Source organism: Cyprinus carpio, chromosome A1 (assembly GCF_018340385.1).
Source record: "Cyprinus carpio isolate SPL01 chromosome A1, ASM1834038v1, whole genome shotgun sequence".
NCBI classification, from domain to species: Eukaryota; Metazoa; Chordata; class Actinopteri; order Cypriniformes; family Cyprinidae; genus Cyprinus; species Cyprinus carpio.
In genome coordinates, this window is record NC_056572.1 from 36,153,209 (window position 1) to 36,169,004 (window position 15,796).

Sequence of the window (15,796 nt, forward strand, 5' to 3'; positions counted from 1 at the left end):
TTGGATCTGGACAGAGTTTCAGTGCACTACAGAGTGGACCGCTTCTACTGTGAGGCTCACAATCAACATGGATCTCAGAGATCAGACGCTGTTACTGTCACAGGTGAAGCTTTTATTAAACACACTCCTGTATCTTCACATCATTCATCAGTTTTGTTAATTATGATGATCTTCATCTTTCAGTTCATCCTGGTGCTGATAGGAACGTGATTGTGATCGCAGCAACATCTGGAGGAGTATTCATCATCATCATCATCATCATCATCATCATCCTGCTTATAATGTGAGTTCAATAAATAAAACTGCAGTGATTATATATGTTCATTTTTGTTCTAATGTAGTAAAAACTTGATCATATATGTTTGATTACACTGTAAAACCTGACAAGTCACAGTAACTCAAACCGTTTGAGTAAACAGATTGTCTTTACTTAAACCATGTAAGTTTTAAAACTTTGCAATCATGTTATCAAGTGATTAATTAAGTGCTGATTGGCTTTAGGGATGAACAGCTGCTGTTAACAAACAGCATCACCACTTCCACTTATTAATAACCAGACTGACTTTATTTCTGTCAGACGTCTACAGAAGATCTTATTGAGAATTAACTAAGGTTTAGATGTGGATTTATTGTTTTCATTTGAAGTAACCATGTTAGAGATCAGTGTTTGCTTTAGTTGGGCTCTTGACCCTTGATTTCTGTCTTAGATTATTTTTTTTTTGGACGTTGTAACCATGTGTTTTTGAAACATGTTTGTTATAATTCAAAAAACCCAGAGAAAATATAATCAGGTATTGGTTGTTATACAGCATATTGGTGATAAATAATCATCAATAACATTAATAACCTGTTCAGAGTCCAAAATCTTATTAAGTAAGTGTTATATAGTTAGCTCAGTTGATTACAATGAAAGCCATTCAAAAAGTCAGTGGTTCTTTCATAATCAGTTAATATAAAGGACTTTCCAAACAGTTTGATCTTCTATGGTGTCAATTAGTCACACACAGACATCAAAATCAATAATATGAACCTCAACAATGGTTACGAAAAAAAAAAAAAAAAATGCTGCATGCATGCTGGGTACTATTGTAGTACAAAACTCATCCATGGCTCCCAGCATGCTATGCTGCATTGTTTTTTATTTTTTTTTTATTTTTTTTATGGTCACTATTGTTGAGGTTCATATGCTGATTATTGATGTCTGTGTGTGATTACATAACACCAGAGAAAACCAAACTGTTTGGAAAGTTCTTTATATCAACTGATTATCACAGAACCACTGGCTCTTAAAACCACTTTTACTGTAATCAATCCAACTAATTACACAACACCTATTTCATCAGAGATTAGATTCCGAACAGTTCAATAAGCAATGATTATCATCACCAATATACAGTATAACAACCAACATCTAGGTACAGATTTGATTAAAAAAAAAATGTTAACCTAAATGCACTATTAGCTGATTTGGATAAAAGCAGTTTCTAAACAGTGTGAGTGTGTGTATAACACTTGATGATAGTTTTCTTTGAGCTTTTAGGTTACAAACAAATGGGTTACAACAACCAGAAAAACTAAGACAGAAATCAAGGGTCAAGAGCCCAACTAAAGCAAACACTGATCTCTAACATGGTTACTTTAAATTAAAACATAAATCAACATCTAAACCTTCGTTAATTCTCAATCAGATCTTCTGTAGACGTCTGACAGAAATAAAGTCAGTCTAACTGGTTATTAATAAGTGGAGCTGGTGATGCTGTTTGTGGGGTTGTTTAATCATATCTTGAGAGATTTAATGTATTTTATTTCAGTTTATTTTATTCTAAGGCTGTGTCTGAAGTCAGCTGTAGTTCTTGTGTTTCTCTTTTCTTCAGCAATTCGTTTGTTTAACAGCAGCTTGTTCATCACTAATTCACAATTATCACTCAATTAATCACTTAACTATTTAATTGCAATGTATATCTTCTTTCAGTGAACACAACTGAATTAAGTTCAGAGTACTCACAACTATTAGTTTTAAAACTTAAATGGTTTAAGGCAATCGGTTTTCCTCCTCAAACGGTTTTGAGTTAAAATAACTTGTCAGGTTTTAGTGAGGCTGTGTCTGAAGTCAGTTGTAGTTCCTTTCTCTCTTTTCTTCAGTAATTCTGTTTGTTAACAGCAGGTGTTCATCACTAATGCTCAATTTATCACTCAATTAATCACTTAATTACTTAATTGCAATGTATTCGTTCTTTCAGTGAACTCAACTGAATTAAGTTCAGGAGTACTCACAACTATTAAGTTTTAAAACTTAAATGGTTTAAGGCAATCGGTTTCCCTCAACCGGTTTGAGTAAACCCAACTTGTCATGTTTTTAAGGGATATTTGTTTACACAAAAGGGTTTGAGTAACGTTTACTTGTCGGGTTTTTACAGTGTGTTAGTTTTTAAAACTTAAAAGGTTTAAGGCAATCGGTTTCCTCAAACGGTTTGAGTAAACCTACCTTTTCAGGTTTTTAAGGATATCTGTTTACTCAAACGGTTTGAGTTAAGTTACTTGTCGGGTTTTACAGTGTATTAGTATATGTATGTATGTAGTCAAGTCAAGACAAGTCACCTTTATTTATATAACACTTTATACAGTAAAGATTGTGTCAAAGCAGCTTTACAGTGTCAAACAGGAAAAAAGTGTATTGATAATGCAAGAGGACAATAGTAAAGATAATTTTTCAGTTAAAGTCAGTTCATCATTGATTCAGTGATGTCATCATCCAGATCAGCTCTCTTCTAATAGTATCTGTGCAATCAAGACAATATTGTCAGAAATTAAGCGTCCCCAGCTAAGCACACCAAAGGTGACAGTGACAAGAAATCAAAACTTTTTAAATAAAAGAAATAAAAAACAAACCTTAGAAAAAAGCCACACTCAGTCACCAGTTCGTCTCTGAACACACAAAACCAACAAGAATTATTTTAATTCAATTCCACACTCAAACACACATGAAGAGGTCTCGTCTGGTTCTCGTGGTCTTGTGCTGACGGTCGTCGTGGTGATGAGGTCTTCACAGGGGATCTGTCTCTAGGGTTCATCTAGTTGATGTTCAGGGCTGTAGAGGTTGTCGTGTGCTGATCCATCATCTGGTCTGGATATGGACTGGATCTGAGTGGCTACGGTGACCCTGGAATAAGAATAAAACAGACTAATATTTGCGTGTCATTCCTCTTACGATGGTACAAGTACATCAGGTGTTAAGTGTATTAATGTATGCTGTTAATGTCTGTTATTATAACAGGAGGAAACGAAAGAGTGATAAATCTGAAGATCTAACAATGAAACAGGTAAATCAACACAACTTCACAGAAGCAGAATACTGTTTTAGTTATCTGATGTTATTTGATCTTATGGTTGTACTTGGTCTGAAAGTTTGAGACCTGCTGCTGTGTCTCAGAAGCTGCGCCCTCACCTCTGAAAAAAATTCATTTGTCTTACAGTTTTTTTTACAATCTCTGGACACATTTCTCAATAATTTAGGTCACTTCTTCAAAACTCTTCACACAGCGAGCACAAACATCAGTCTCTGTGCACTAACTGTGGATCATTTATCATTGCTTCGGCACTAAATGCATTCATTGATGACATCTGACAAATTACATGAATTCTTTTATCACTTCGACACAAACACCAGCAAAACTTTATGTACTGTACAAGCAGATATGTTTACATGCAGTTTTCAAAACTGCTAAACTTTAGATCAAGGACTGTAATATCAAACAGGAAAATATACTGAATGTAAAAATCAAATACTATCAAAGCAGCTGCATGTAGCTGAACATCTGAACAAGTGTTTGTCCTTCACTTTCATTACCATCTACACAAAAGAGAAATCATTTTGCACTGTAATGTAAACATGGACCATGTGACATATACTGCAGTGAACTATAAACAGCAGAGAGTATCATTATTGTTTTTCCAAAAGAAAACTTTGTATAATGCTAACTGCTGTTTGTGTTTTTAGGTTGTTGTGTTATGAGTGATGAAGTGTGATTGTGTGTTTATGTAAGAATGCCTTGATTTGAGACATTAATGAAGTGTTTTGGTAGTTTTATGCATTCTGAATGTGAAATGAACTGCTGTTTCAAGTTGAAAGATGGTTAGGAGAACTGTGTGAAGAGTTTTGAAGAAGTGACTTTAGTATTGAGAAATGTGTTGTGATTGTAAATCAACTGTAATTGTGTATTTTCTTGTCTTTCAGAATGATCTTTATTGCTCTGATGTGGGCACAGAGAGTTTCAGTCCATGACGAGTCTCTTTCTGAACCTGATCAAGTCAATGATGCTCTGTATGTCAGATAGTGAAACCCAGCAGATTCAGAAGGAGACTAAACTCCTGAATCCAGAGATACTGAGGAGATCCAGTATGCAACTGTCCAACCGTCACCGAAAGAAAGAGAGGAACAGACCGGAAGAAGATGAATGTCAGTATGATGATATAAGAGTTCATCAGCTGCCATGAGGGGAGAAAAAAACAACATCTTCACCAGCACAGATCATCTAATCAGAGCTGTAACACTGTTGTGCTCCTGTTTGTTAATAAAACAAAGATATGTAAATAAAATACACATGTGTGTATACTGTATATACATATATAAACAAAAATAGACAAAAATGAGTGATAGAGAGCAGCGAACTCAAAAGCTGTGTTCAGCTTTCAAATCACACATAATTATTGAATATATCATATCTGTGGAAAATTTCCTCATCTGTTCAGACACACCCACTATATGTTCAAAATCCACATTTTCTTTGATTCTTCGCGAGAGAATGAGAATCATTGTGTGATCGACTTATGAAATATTTGTTTCTTTATAATGTTTGTTGTGTGTGTGTGTGTGCCTATATATATATAGCTCCTATTTTTAAGTTTGTCCAAGGTTAATAGTTTAGTATTTCAAAGGATAATGTTATTTTAATATTGTACATTTTTTTGTTTCAAAATTTTTAATTTGTTTGGGGCATAAGTTTGAACCAATATACTTCAGAGAGAAAAGTAAAACATGGACGATGTTGTTTGCATCTTATACAGTACAAACTCTTATTTAAAGTTAAGCCAAAGAATGTTAGTTATACTGTAAAACAATATTGTATTCATTAAAGCATGTTTTTTCAAGCTAACAATAGTGATATCTGTACAGCTTATCAATGTTTCAGGAGTTGCAATTAAGTATTTTATATTTGATGTATAAACCTGATTGATAAATACATTTTCTACTCAATTTTTATACAATTTTTAATCCATGTTTGTATGTTTTTTATATCTAGGTCAAAAAACCCAATAAAACCTATTGATCTGCATGCCAATTAACATAATTGGAAATCTATCAATACATCAACATATCAGCTTTTGCTCTCCTGTCTTAACTTTCCTTTAAGTGATCAGCAGCCCAGCCCAGAATTATCAAGTAACGTAACGCATTACTTTCAATAAAAAGTAACTAAGTAACGTAATTAGTAATGCATTCCTTTGAAAAGTAACTTTCCTGAACACTGGCAGAAAATGTTGTCATAAAGGCCGCAATAATGTCAACGTTGTCAGATTTAATAACAATTGGGGTGGTTTTATAAACGGTGATGCTGGATTTGGAGGCTTGGTTTTTCCTGACGTAAATTGTAAGGTAGACTTTGGAGGCTTTACTGGGGGCTAAGATTGGACTGGAGGCTTGGATTTCAGAGCCTGTGGTTTTTGAGTTAACTAGTTTTAATATTCACTCTGTGCACCTCTTTCTGAAGTATGGATGGTTTTATGGTGGAAGTTTTTATTCATTGTGAAAATATCTTGAAATTAGTATTTTTTTTTTTTTTTTTTTTCACAAAATATCTTGAATTAAATTCATTTTTCACAGCTATTTCTATGCACTCCATGGTATTTAGTTATGTGTGTAATTGTTTGGTCGTTGAGTCACTGTAAGGCATATTGTTTTAAATTACATTGATTATTTAAATAATGGCGACTTGGATGGGAAGCCATCTCCAGTTTAAGTCAGATAGTCCTTTCTATGACACTAATAAACTATTAAAATTCACTATATGATGTACTGTACATTTGGTAGTTTCTTGAATTCTCACATCTTGTTATTGAAGCCAGTTCTGCAATCAGAAACCATCCGAGTCTGTGAACATTTCTGAAATACACTGGGGAGATTTTCATCACCTTTTGCTCTAATAACTGGTTCAATGGAATTTACATTTTAAAAAATATTTATGTTCATGTTGCAAGTCATTTTTCATTTGCATAGCATGTTTTATAATCATTGTTGTTTTAAAAGCAGGTTTACAGAAAATCAGGTCTTAAAAGGAAACTGAGTCGAAATTAAACTGATTTTTAGAAACATACAATGACAGTGAATGGTGACCAAAACTTTGAGGCTCCAAACATTGCATAACACTGATCATACATGTAATTAGAAGATGCTGCAGTGAGAGGCGTTTAATTCTTCTCTTCTGAAGGAACATTATTAGTTTGGCAGAGAACAAAACTAAATATGAATCATTTTTCACTATTAATCTTGATTGTTCGTTCAGATCGACAGGAAGATGCTGCAGTGAGAGGCGGAGCACAAAGGAACCAATCCTGAGCTCTGTGGGCGGAGCCACAAATGATTGACAGGGATCACTGATTAAAATTCCAAGTCAAAACACCTGAAGTGATGTTTTTTAAATCATAATTGATAATTTTAACCTCAATTAGTACAGAAGGGAATTTCAAATGACACAATGTCATTGGCTTTTGTTAGAAATCTGTTATTTGAATATCAATTCTGATTGGCCGGTTTTGTAATGAGAGGATTTTATTCTGTCAGCCTCCTCTGGTATTCGTGAACTAATTAAAACTCATTTGGGCTTCAGCACTCACTCGTATTTCAATCAAGACTGATGGTTATTTCTATAAAGCTCATATAGCACATGAGAAATATGCTGAGAGCAACTTTTACTAAGGAACTGGGAGAAAATATTAATCTAAGAGAAACGACGGGGTTGACCTTGTTGCTGTGGATGATGTCAGAAATCTTACTATGCTCATATTGCAGATGAGCAAACACTCTAAAAAATATATCTTGCAGAAGATGTAAATGCAGACGTCTCTGTGATGTACGTGTGCTATCAGGGGATCGGTCTCTGTCAGTGATTTAGTCTTAGAAATATTGTAGAAGGAGGTAAATGGCCGCCTATTGTTACGCCTTTAAAAAGGATGCGATGTCCGTTCTTGAATTTTATCATTAAAATGTTTTGTGAAATACACTTCGAGCAAAAATTCAAGAACTTATAACTAAGAAATTAGAACTGACATGCCCATTATTTTTAAGAGTTTCTCCTAAATTAAGATGTTTTGTGAATACAGCCCCTGATGTGCAATGATTGTACTAACTTACAACTTAATTATGAGCAGTTTCCTGTGCTATGTTGATGGAAACAGGAAGTTTGAGTGAGATGTCAATGGGCTTGTGCCTTTTATAAATAGCCAATAGTTCATTTGTGTCACAGTCTTGAATACGATTAGTTAATTTTCTTGTTTAGTCAGTGTGAGGTTGTGTTTACGGGAGGTACTTTCTCACTCTTCAAAGCATTTGATTTGGCAAACCTCAGTCTATCACCAGATCCTGAATATTTTTGGTCCATTTTTTCAGAAGTTAGTTTTAGATGTGGGCTGCATGCCCTTTCCTCGTCTGCGTTCCACTTCACTTTTAGACACACACTCACAAACGTCCCTAAGCACTTCCCCTCGGGGAAATTCCCGCTGCCATTTTGAAGTGCGTACTTCATGAAGTGGACGAGGGAAGTATATAAGGACAGACACAGAACATCGACCCCATGAGTCTACTTCATATGTAGCCTACACTTCAGGCTGCTCCACAGACCACAATGCAACAATACTGTGACTATGACGTACACCACGATAGAAGTCACGTTAAAATTTACTCTAAACTGATGATAGATGATTCAGGTACTACCGTTCACACTGTGGATACAAAGCACTTCCTTATTTTACAAACATGTCCTGCTTTTAAAGTATGCATAATTAATGTATCATTTCAACCCCTGAACTACTGAACAAAATCAATACCAGGTGGCAGTCACAGCAGTTCACAATGAAAGCAGTGTAATCAGTTTTAGGAGGTTCAAAGTGTAATAATCTCAATATTACAGGCTTCTGTTATTCTGTCTTTGTGTTTTCTTAAGTGAGTCAGTTTTAATTTTGTGAACATTCATATGTGTTTGTACAAATCCTCAAACTACTACCAGAGCTCACCATCTCCTGCTCCTGACATCAACACTAATGTGCATAAGTACATGTGCATATGTGTGTTTTAGTCCAGTAATGTTGTTCACTTGTAGAGGGAGGGACAATGAAGTTTCCACTGCTGTTTATTAGTGTTAACCACAGATAGTCTGTCATCCTAGAGCTAAAAGTGTGTGTGATAAAACAGTCAGTCATTTGTCTGCTGCTGATCTGATGAGTTTCAACACGGTAAGACAAACACACTCATACTTCAATGAAAACTGATGATTATTGCTATATATACATACGTGTCTTCTTAAACGTGAGCAATGTTAAGAATTAGGGAGATGTAATGTACTTGTTAATGAGTGTTATAAGTGCTGATTAATGCTGTATTTCTATATCTATTTGACGCTGAATGTCGGTCAGAATGGCTCCTCGTCTCCTCCTGATCTTTCTGCTCCATGGATTCACGGTGAGTCTCTGTTACATTCACATTACCCCCCAAAAAACATACTGATGTGTTTATTTAAGGCACTCACGATGAGCGGACTGATGAGCACTTTCTTCTGTCCTGTTCTCACATATTTCCTTTTAAAACAGGAAGTTTAGATGAGAAACGTCAAAGGACTTGTGTCTTTTATAAATATCCAGTAGTCTTCTGTTATTTGCTAGTCAGTGTCATGTGGTTTAGGAGGGACGGTCCGTGTACGTTTTGATAGTTTGTTTTTTCGTTTGAAACACAAAACAAAATAACGAGAAACCACCTGTTTTTCGTTTGTCGTTTCAAACCAAAAACAAAAAAAACGGTAAAAAAAGAGCCGTTCTCCCATTTTTTGGTTCTGAATCCAAAAACGAAAAATGACAAAACCAAAATCAAATAACGGTCCGATTTTGGTTTTTTGGAATCTTCTTTTTCCATTTTTTTTTTTTTTTCGTTTGAAAGATCTACATTGAAATACAGACAGGTTGGCCACGGACCCGGAAGTAATAGTAAATATGGCCTATCAAAATAAAAGCCAAGGAGTTTTTAGAATGGTCATAATATGCAGCGCTAACGTTATACCAGAGTAACGTTAGAAGAAGAAAAAAATCAATTAATAAATAGCCTTATAATAAACCTGGACCGGAATAAATATGTTAGAAACAGTAGTTTATTACAGCTATTTAATATCGTGCCTATCCAGACATCACCAGTCACGTTTAATGAGTCGCATGTGTTTGGCTCAACACAGTTGGTAATATAGGTTAACCTAAGAAACTTATTGTGTGTGCACGTGAGTGTTACGGTTAGCGCTATATTATATAATTAAATTTATATTTAATGTGGTTTCCACCGTAATGGATAACTTGTTCCCCCTTTCTACCCGCAGGTGGACAGTATTTTTTAAATGGACTGACTGTAGTGGGTGTGTCTTTGGTAACTGTTTTGAAATCAAGATTCACTGCTACAGATGTATTTATTGTTGTTCATTTTATTTTGTTTTTTGATTTTTTTGCCTAGTTATCATCATCATCATTCACCCAGCCCCAGAGTTAAACCTGCTACTGTTTTAACCTGATTATAACACTGCTATTCTTGTGTCTTATAGCAGCTCAGACAACAAAACTCACATCAGACATGTCCTAATCCTAATGTAGGCCATCTGGCCAAAAGAATGATTTACCAGTGTGCTATATACTGTGTGAATCTTTCTTCTCTATACACATTCCAGTTGGTATAAATACAAACCTCCGATTGTGTCATGCAAGTGAAGAGAATCCATACAAGTCTTGAAACGTTTTTATAGCACCCAATACATGCTTTCAAGGGCATTGCAATGTACAATCAATGGCTGGCAGAACATTTGTTAAAGCCCCTGAGGTAAGAAAACATTTTTACAAAGGTCCTCAAAAGAAAAACCCAAAACATAATTACATTACTAAAAACAGGCTAGTCAACGCTGATTACATCATGCAATAAATGCAACAAAACGTTTCCAGTATACTTTTGATATAACTCCCTGCTTATTGACTTGGACGAAATCTTTGCCCATTCCTCTGTACAGAAAAACAGCTTCAGCTCTTGGATGTTGGTGGGTTTCCTCACATGAGCTGCTTGCGTTCCTCATCCTTTCCACAAAAATTTCAATCGACTCATTTTAAGGTCATAACTTTTTGACTCTGCCTTGTCCAAAACATTCACTTTAGTTGCATTCTTTAGAGGTAGGTGGGTATATTTTGTCACAATATAAATCTATATAATAGTATAAAGTATCAATTGAGTTTGTAACTCCCTTTCTGGTACATCGCCGAGACATTAAAGGCTAATATAGGAAGCATTATAAACATTGGTAAACTGGCAAATAAACTTGATCAGTGGGCGCAGTGTTGAGGATAACTATAGATTCTAAGAGTCTGATAGTTTAGGGGAAATGTTGTACTGCAATCTGTTGGTGCTGCAGCAGAAAACTATTTTATGCTGAAATTTAAGGCAGCATGATGAACAGGCTGTGGCTGTGGTGGATCCCTGTCCTTTTATATCCTTTTTGCTCTGGGTACAGTGATCTTCTGTAACCAGCAGTTTTAAATCTCCCGTGACTGCAGAGCTCCCCTCCGGAACTGGGCCTGAGGAACACCCTGGCCATTTGGTGATGTTTCCAAGGTCATGTTGAAGACACATTCATTTGGCGACGTAACGTGTAACACTGATGATTTATAATCCTCAAGTCTCTCCTGGGTGGTGACCTCATCTGTCCATACTTTGAATGTCTTACTTATGATCAGAACTTGCAGCACTGGGCAACCTACCTTATATTTCAACTGTTAACATAAAAATGTTTTCGAATGCATACAATTAAGAAAATAAAGGTGTTGTACACCAGTAGCCTGTGTGTCGTTGGATGGCAGCATCTGCATTGTGCGTGGAAACTGCTTTCAGTCCTGCCTGATGCCGCTAGAGGGATGATTTGGTACAAGAAACAAATGAGAGAGAATCATACAGGGAATGTAGGGAGATTGTGAAGTGGTTTTGAAGGGACACTATGGTTAGGGGGATTGTTATCGTTTTATCTAGTTAGTGTTTTAAGTAGTTAAATTTCCAATAAGTTTGGTCTGGCAATATGTACGTTATTATTGCAATTAATAAATTTTCAATTTTATGGTCTAAACCTCACTTGCAGTTGATGGCCTTTGTATCAGTTATCGTCTATTATGCAAATAATAAATTAATATAAATATTTTAATAAAATAAATTATGTTCACTTGCATGGACATACTGCTTGTTGTAGAATTATACACACTCGAACCACACACCACCCCACTGGGACTGAAAGGCCTATATGGTGAGACATGTTTTTAAATTTGTGGTGGTTTACAGTAACTCCTAAAACTTCACGCAGTATAATAGCACATGTAAATCAGACAATCAAACATGAGGAGAAAGAGCTAATTTTATTGAGTAGGCTAATGCCTTAAGCAGCTGTGCTAAGGAAAACGTGATTTGTGAAAGCACAGTTGTAATGAAAATAATGGGAAGTGTTTTTAATTACAGAACATAAATCAATATCTCCATGCCAGTAGCTCGCACAAAGCAGACACAGTGCGACACTACTGGTGGGGAGTCTGTAAATCGTTTTGAACTGCCCTTGATTTTTAAACTTTCGTTGGATTATTAACGTTACAGGGAGGACTGCGAACCTTTCACATATGTTGTTTTTGATTGTATTATAAAAACAAAACTACTATCACTATTAGTTAACTAGCCTGTTCAATACATTTCAATATAACACTGTATAAAGTGAGCGAGAAAAGGTAACAGCGTGTCCTGGGCTTTTTAAAAATAGATATGATGCATTAGGATAAAATTATATTTGGGACCAACACAAGTTTTTACGAGGGTGTCAATCGAATGGCAAAAGACAAGATAGGGACTGATATTTTGATGGCGGAGATCTCCCAATCTCCCTGTCATTATTAGTAAACGTTTAATTAGGCCTACCGCATGACGTAAGTGGGAATTCACGTTGAATCGCTGTCAGTTCGCTGTCCATTACGGTGGAAAAGCCACATTAAATATAAATTTAATAGATATAATATAGCGCTTAACAGTAAGCAAAGGAACTCTGCACACACAAAAGTTCTTAGGTAACCTATATTACCAACTGTATTGAGCCAAACAATGCGCCTCATTAAACGTGACTGTTGATGTCTGGATAGGCACGATATTAAAATAGCTGTAATAAACTACTGTTGATAACATATTTATTCCGGTCCAGGTTTATTATAAGGCCTATTGATTTTTATGTCATTCTTCTAACGTTACTCTGGTTATAACGTTAGCGACTGCATATTAGTGACGCGTTCTAAAAGCTTGGCTTTTATTTTGATAGGGCCATATTGATACTATTACTTCAACGGGTCACGTTTGGCCAACCTTGTCTGTATTTCAGAATGGGTAAGATCTTGCACAAACGAAAAAAATGGAAAAAGGAATTAGTAATTTCAAATAAACCAAAATCGGACGTTATTTGATTTTGGTTTTGTCATTTTTCGTTTTTGGATTCAGAACCAAAAACGGGAGACACGGCTCTTTTTTTACCGTTTCTTTGTTTTTGGTTTGAAACGACAACGAAAAACAGGTGTTCTTCGGTCCGTTGTGTATCTTTTGGTCATTGGATTTTTTTTGTTTAATATTGAAAGTAGAAAAATGAGAAAAACAGCTCCTTTTTGTCGTTTTTTAATTTTTTGCAAAAAACGAAAAAACACGAGAATTCGGCTTAATTTGTAGTTTTTCTTTCAGGGGTAGAAAATGAATAAACAGCTTGAATATTCGATTTCTACACGTGGCGTGGGAATTAAACGCCCCTTTCTGCTGATTGGTCAGACAAAAAAAAAAAAAAAAAAGATCAAACTGTCATCAGTTCTTTTGCAGTTCCTCGCGGCAGAATACTAGTCCTCTGCTGCTGCTGGGGGGGGTTTCATAGCCTACCATATTTTTCCAAACTGTAAAGTCACTTTTTATCATGATATATACTGTGATTTATTCTAAAATGACTTAAATAATGCATTTAACGTCAAATAACCTTAATGCAGACTTTTAAAACTAGGCGCATCAAGCAGCCTACTAGCTGTGTATTGGTTCATGTTTTGCGCTAAAGCAGTGCATTCTGTTGTTTTCTTTATTTTTCAACGGGACGACATTTTGTAGTCATTTTGAATGTACACAAATAAAAATATGCATTTTACCATATGACTATAAATGACAACTTATTAAATTATTTCCCCTCTTGAGGAACAAATCCAGGTGAACATCAACTAATTCTTAATATTAATTAAATAAACTGTTTAGATTGCTGCATATTTCCTGTGCACTTCAATAATGGTCTGTGCTTGACAGTAGTCGCGTTTTTCTGTTTTATTAAACTAGGGTAACTAGTCAGATGTTGTTCTAAGGCTATTAGGTCTACCTTCTTTTTTTTCCAAACACACACACACAAAAATGTCCTGCTCGCACTTACCCATTTAATGGCAGAGAACGGTGACTTTCACTTTTCATTCTTTAAGCGGATGCAAATCTGTCATAAAATAATATGCATCTCGTGGCGTATGCTATATTCCAAACGTTCTGAAGGTATACAGTAAGGTTTGGTGAGAAACAAACCAAATGGCAATTAATTACATTTATGTAAATCTTGTGTTTTCATTTCCTGTGTGCGAGTGCACAAGTGTCAGACTAAATCAGACTACAGTTACTTTTTTATAGATTACATATTATTCACACAATAGAAATAAATGATTCATCGTTTATTGATTCTCTCTAATTCCTGTTTCTTTTTTTTTTTTTTTTAAATGTTCCTTTCTAAAATAGTCTACCGCTTATATACACTCAGAAAGTCTTCCAGTTTGTGGACATTCACACAGTTATCAGTCATTAATCCGGTGGCTATACAGCATTTGACCAATGGGTTTACAAAAATAATTTCAGGTTTAAGAAGAGTTTCAACATTGCATCAACTACTGATGAATGCATTATTTTTTATTTAAATGATCACTCAGTAGGTTAACCATGTATTATTATGTATTATTGAAAGGCTTTTGTCTTTTAAACTCATTAAAATGCACAAATTCTCATTATTTCTTATTTGCAGACATTCTCAAACTCTTTGTCCTCTGAACCTCTTTCACCTAACATATTTTACTTTAAAGGGGGGGTCAATCAGCAATTCTGTAAAAGACAATATCTCCCTTGCGTTAAACTTTGAGCATCGTAACTTTGCAGATGTTTTTTATGCTCAAACAGCAACATTACACACTAAAGTTAAAAAAAGTGAAATCATAATCAGTGATCCTTTAAGTACCCTCTGACATAGATGAATGGTCATGGCACAAACAAATGAAGGTAAACATAAAATATTTCATCTTTTTTAGTAAGTGTATGATTTATTTTAATTGGGAAACCCTGACGTAATATAATGTTTAATGCACTTCATGTTGTTAATTACAATCAACCCCCCCGCAGTTCCTTTACGAACCCCAATTTGGGAAACCCTGACGTAATATAATGTTTAATGCACTTCATGTTGTTAAGTACAATGAAAGGAATATATATTCTCACTATTTGTATTTTTACATCATTATGGTACAAGATTATCCTGTTTAAATCAGTGTGATAAACGAGTTAGGTCAAAAGTAATCCAAAAAGTAATCTGACTATATTACCTAAAATGTGAAATGTAGTGGATTAGTTACTGACTACATTTTTTTGTCATGTAATTGGAATCAGTAACGGATTTACAATTTGTAAGTAATCTACCCAGCTCTGAATATACCCAAGTCAAAGCATTATTCTTTTCCTTTTGTATTAGTGTTTAAAATATTATTTTGAAATAATTAATAATATTTATAATAATAATAAATTAATTACTTAATTAAACAAACAAACTTACTGGGGGACCAGGGTAGGATATAGCCTGCCCTGGCATGCCCAGCTGATGCAAAGCATAGAATTTATATCTTCACAGAAGAAAGCCCTCGGCTCTGCCACAGAACAGGTTGTGTCGAGCCATTCATTTGTCTGGTTGTTTGATGAGAAAAAGATTAAATGTAGTTGCAATAAAAAAGTTAAAAAATCATAACAACAGCTTCTACATCAGAGGACTAGTATTCTGCCACTGCAGAAGGACTGATGACAGCATGGTTTGATCTTTTTTTTTGTCTGACTAATCAGCAGAAAGGGGAGTTTAATTCCCGCCCACGTGTAGAAATCGAATATTCAAGCTGTTTCTTCATTTTTCTAACCCTGAACGAAAAACTAAAAATTAAGCCGAATTCTTGTTTTTCGTTTTTTGCAAAAAAATTAAAAACGAAAAAGGAGAACAAATAAATTTTTCTACCTACAAAATCCAAAAAAAAATCAAATGACCAAAAGATACACGGACCTTTCTCGTTATTTTGTTTTGTGTTTCAAACGAAAAAACAAACTATCAAAACGTACACGGACCAGGGACGTGCTCATTGTTCAGAGCATCTGATTGGACCAAAAATCTGTCTAACACTAGAT

The 15,796-nt window shown here is 35.0% G+C and overlaps 1 protein-coding gene across 4 annotated transcripts in view; it reads left to right on the forward strand.

Moving 5' to 3' along the window:
* Positions 1-15,796, forward strand: part of LOC109071913 (B-cell receptor CD22-like) — a 115,364-nt gene that overhangs the window by 79,978 nt on the left and 19,590 nt on the right. The gene's annotated exons all lie outside the window — the stretch shown is intronic.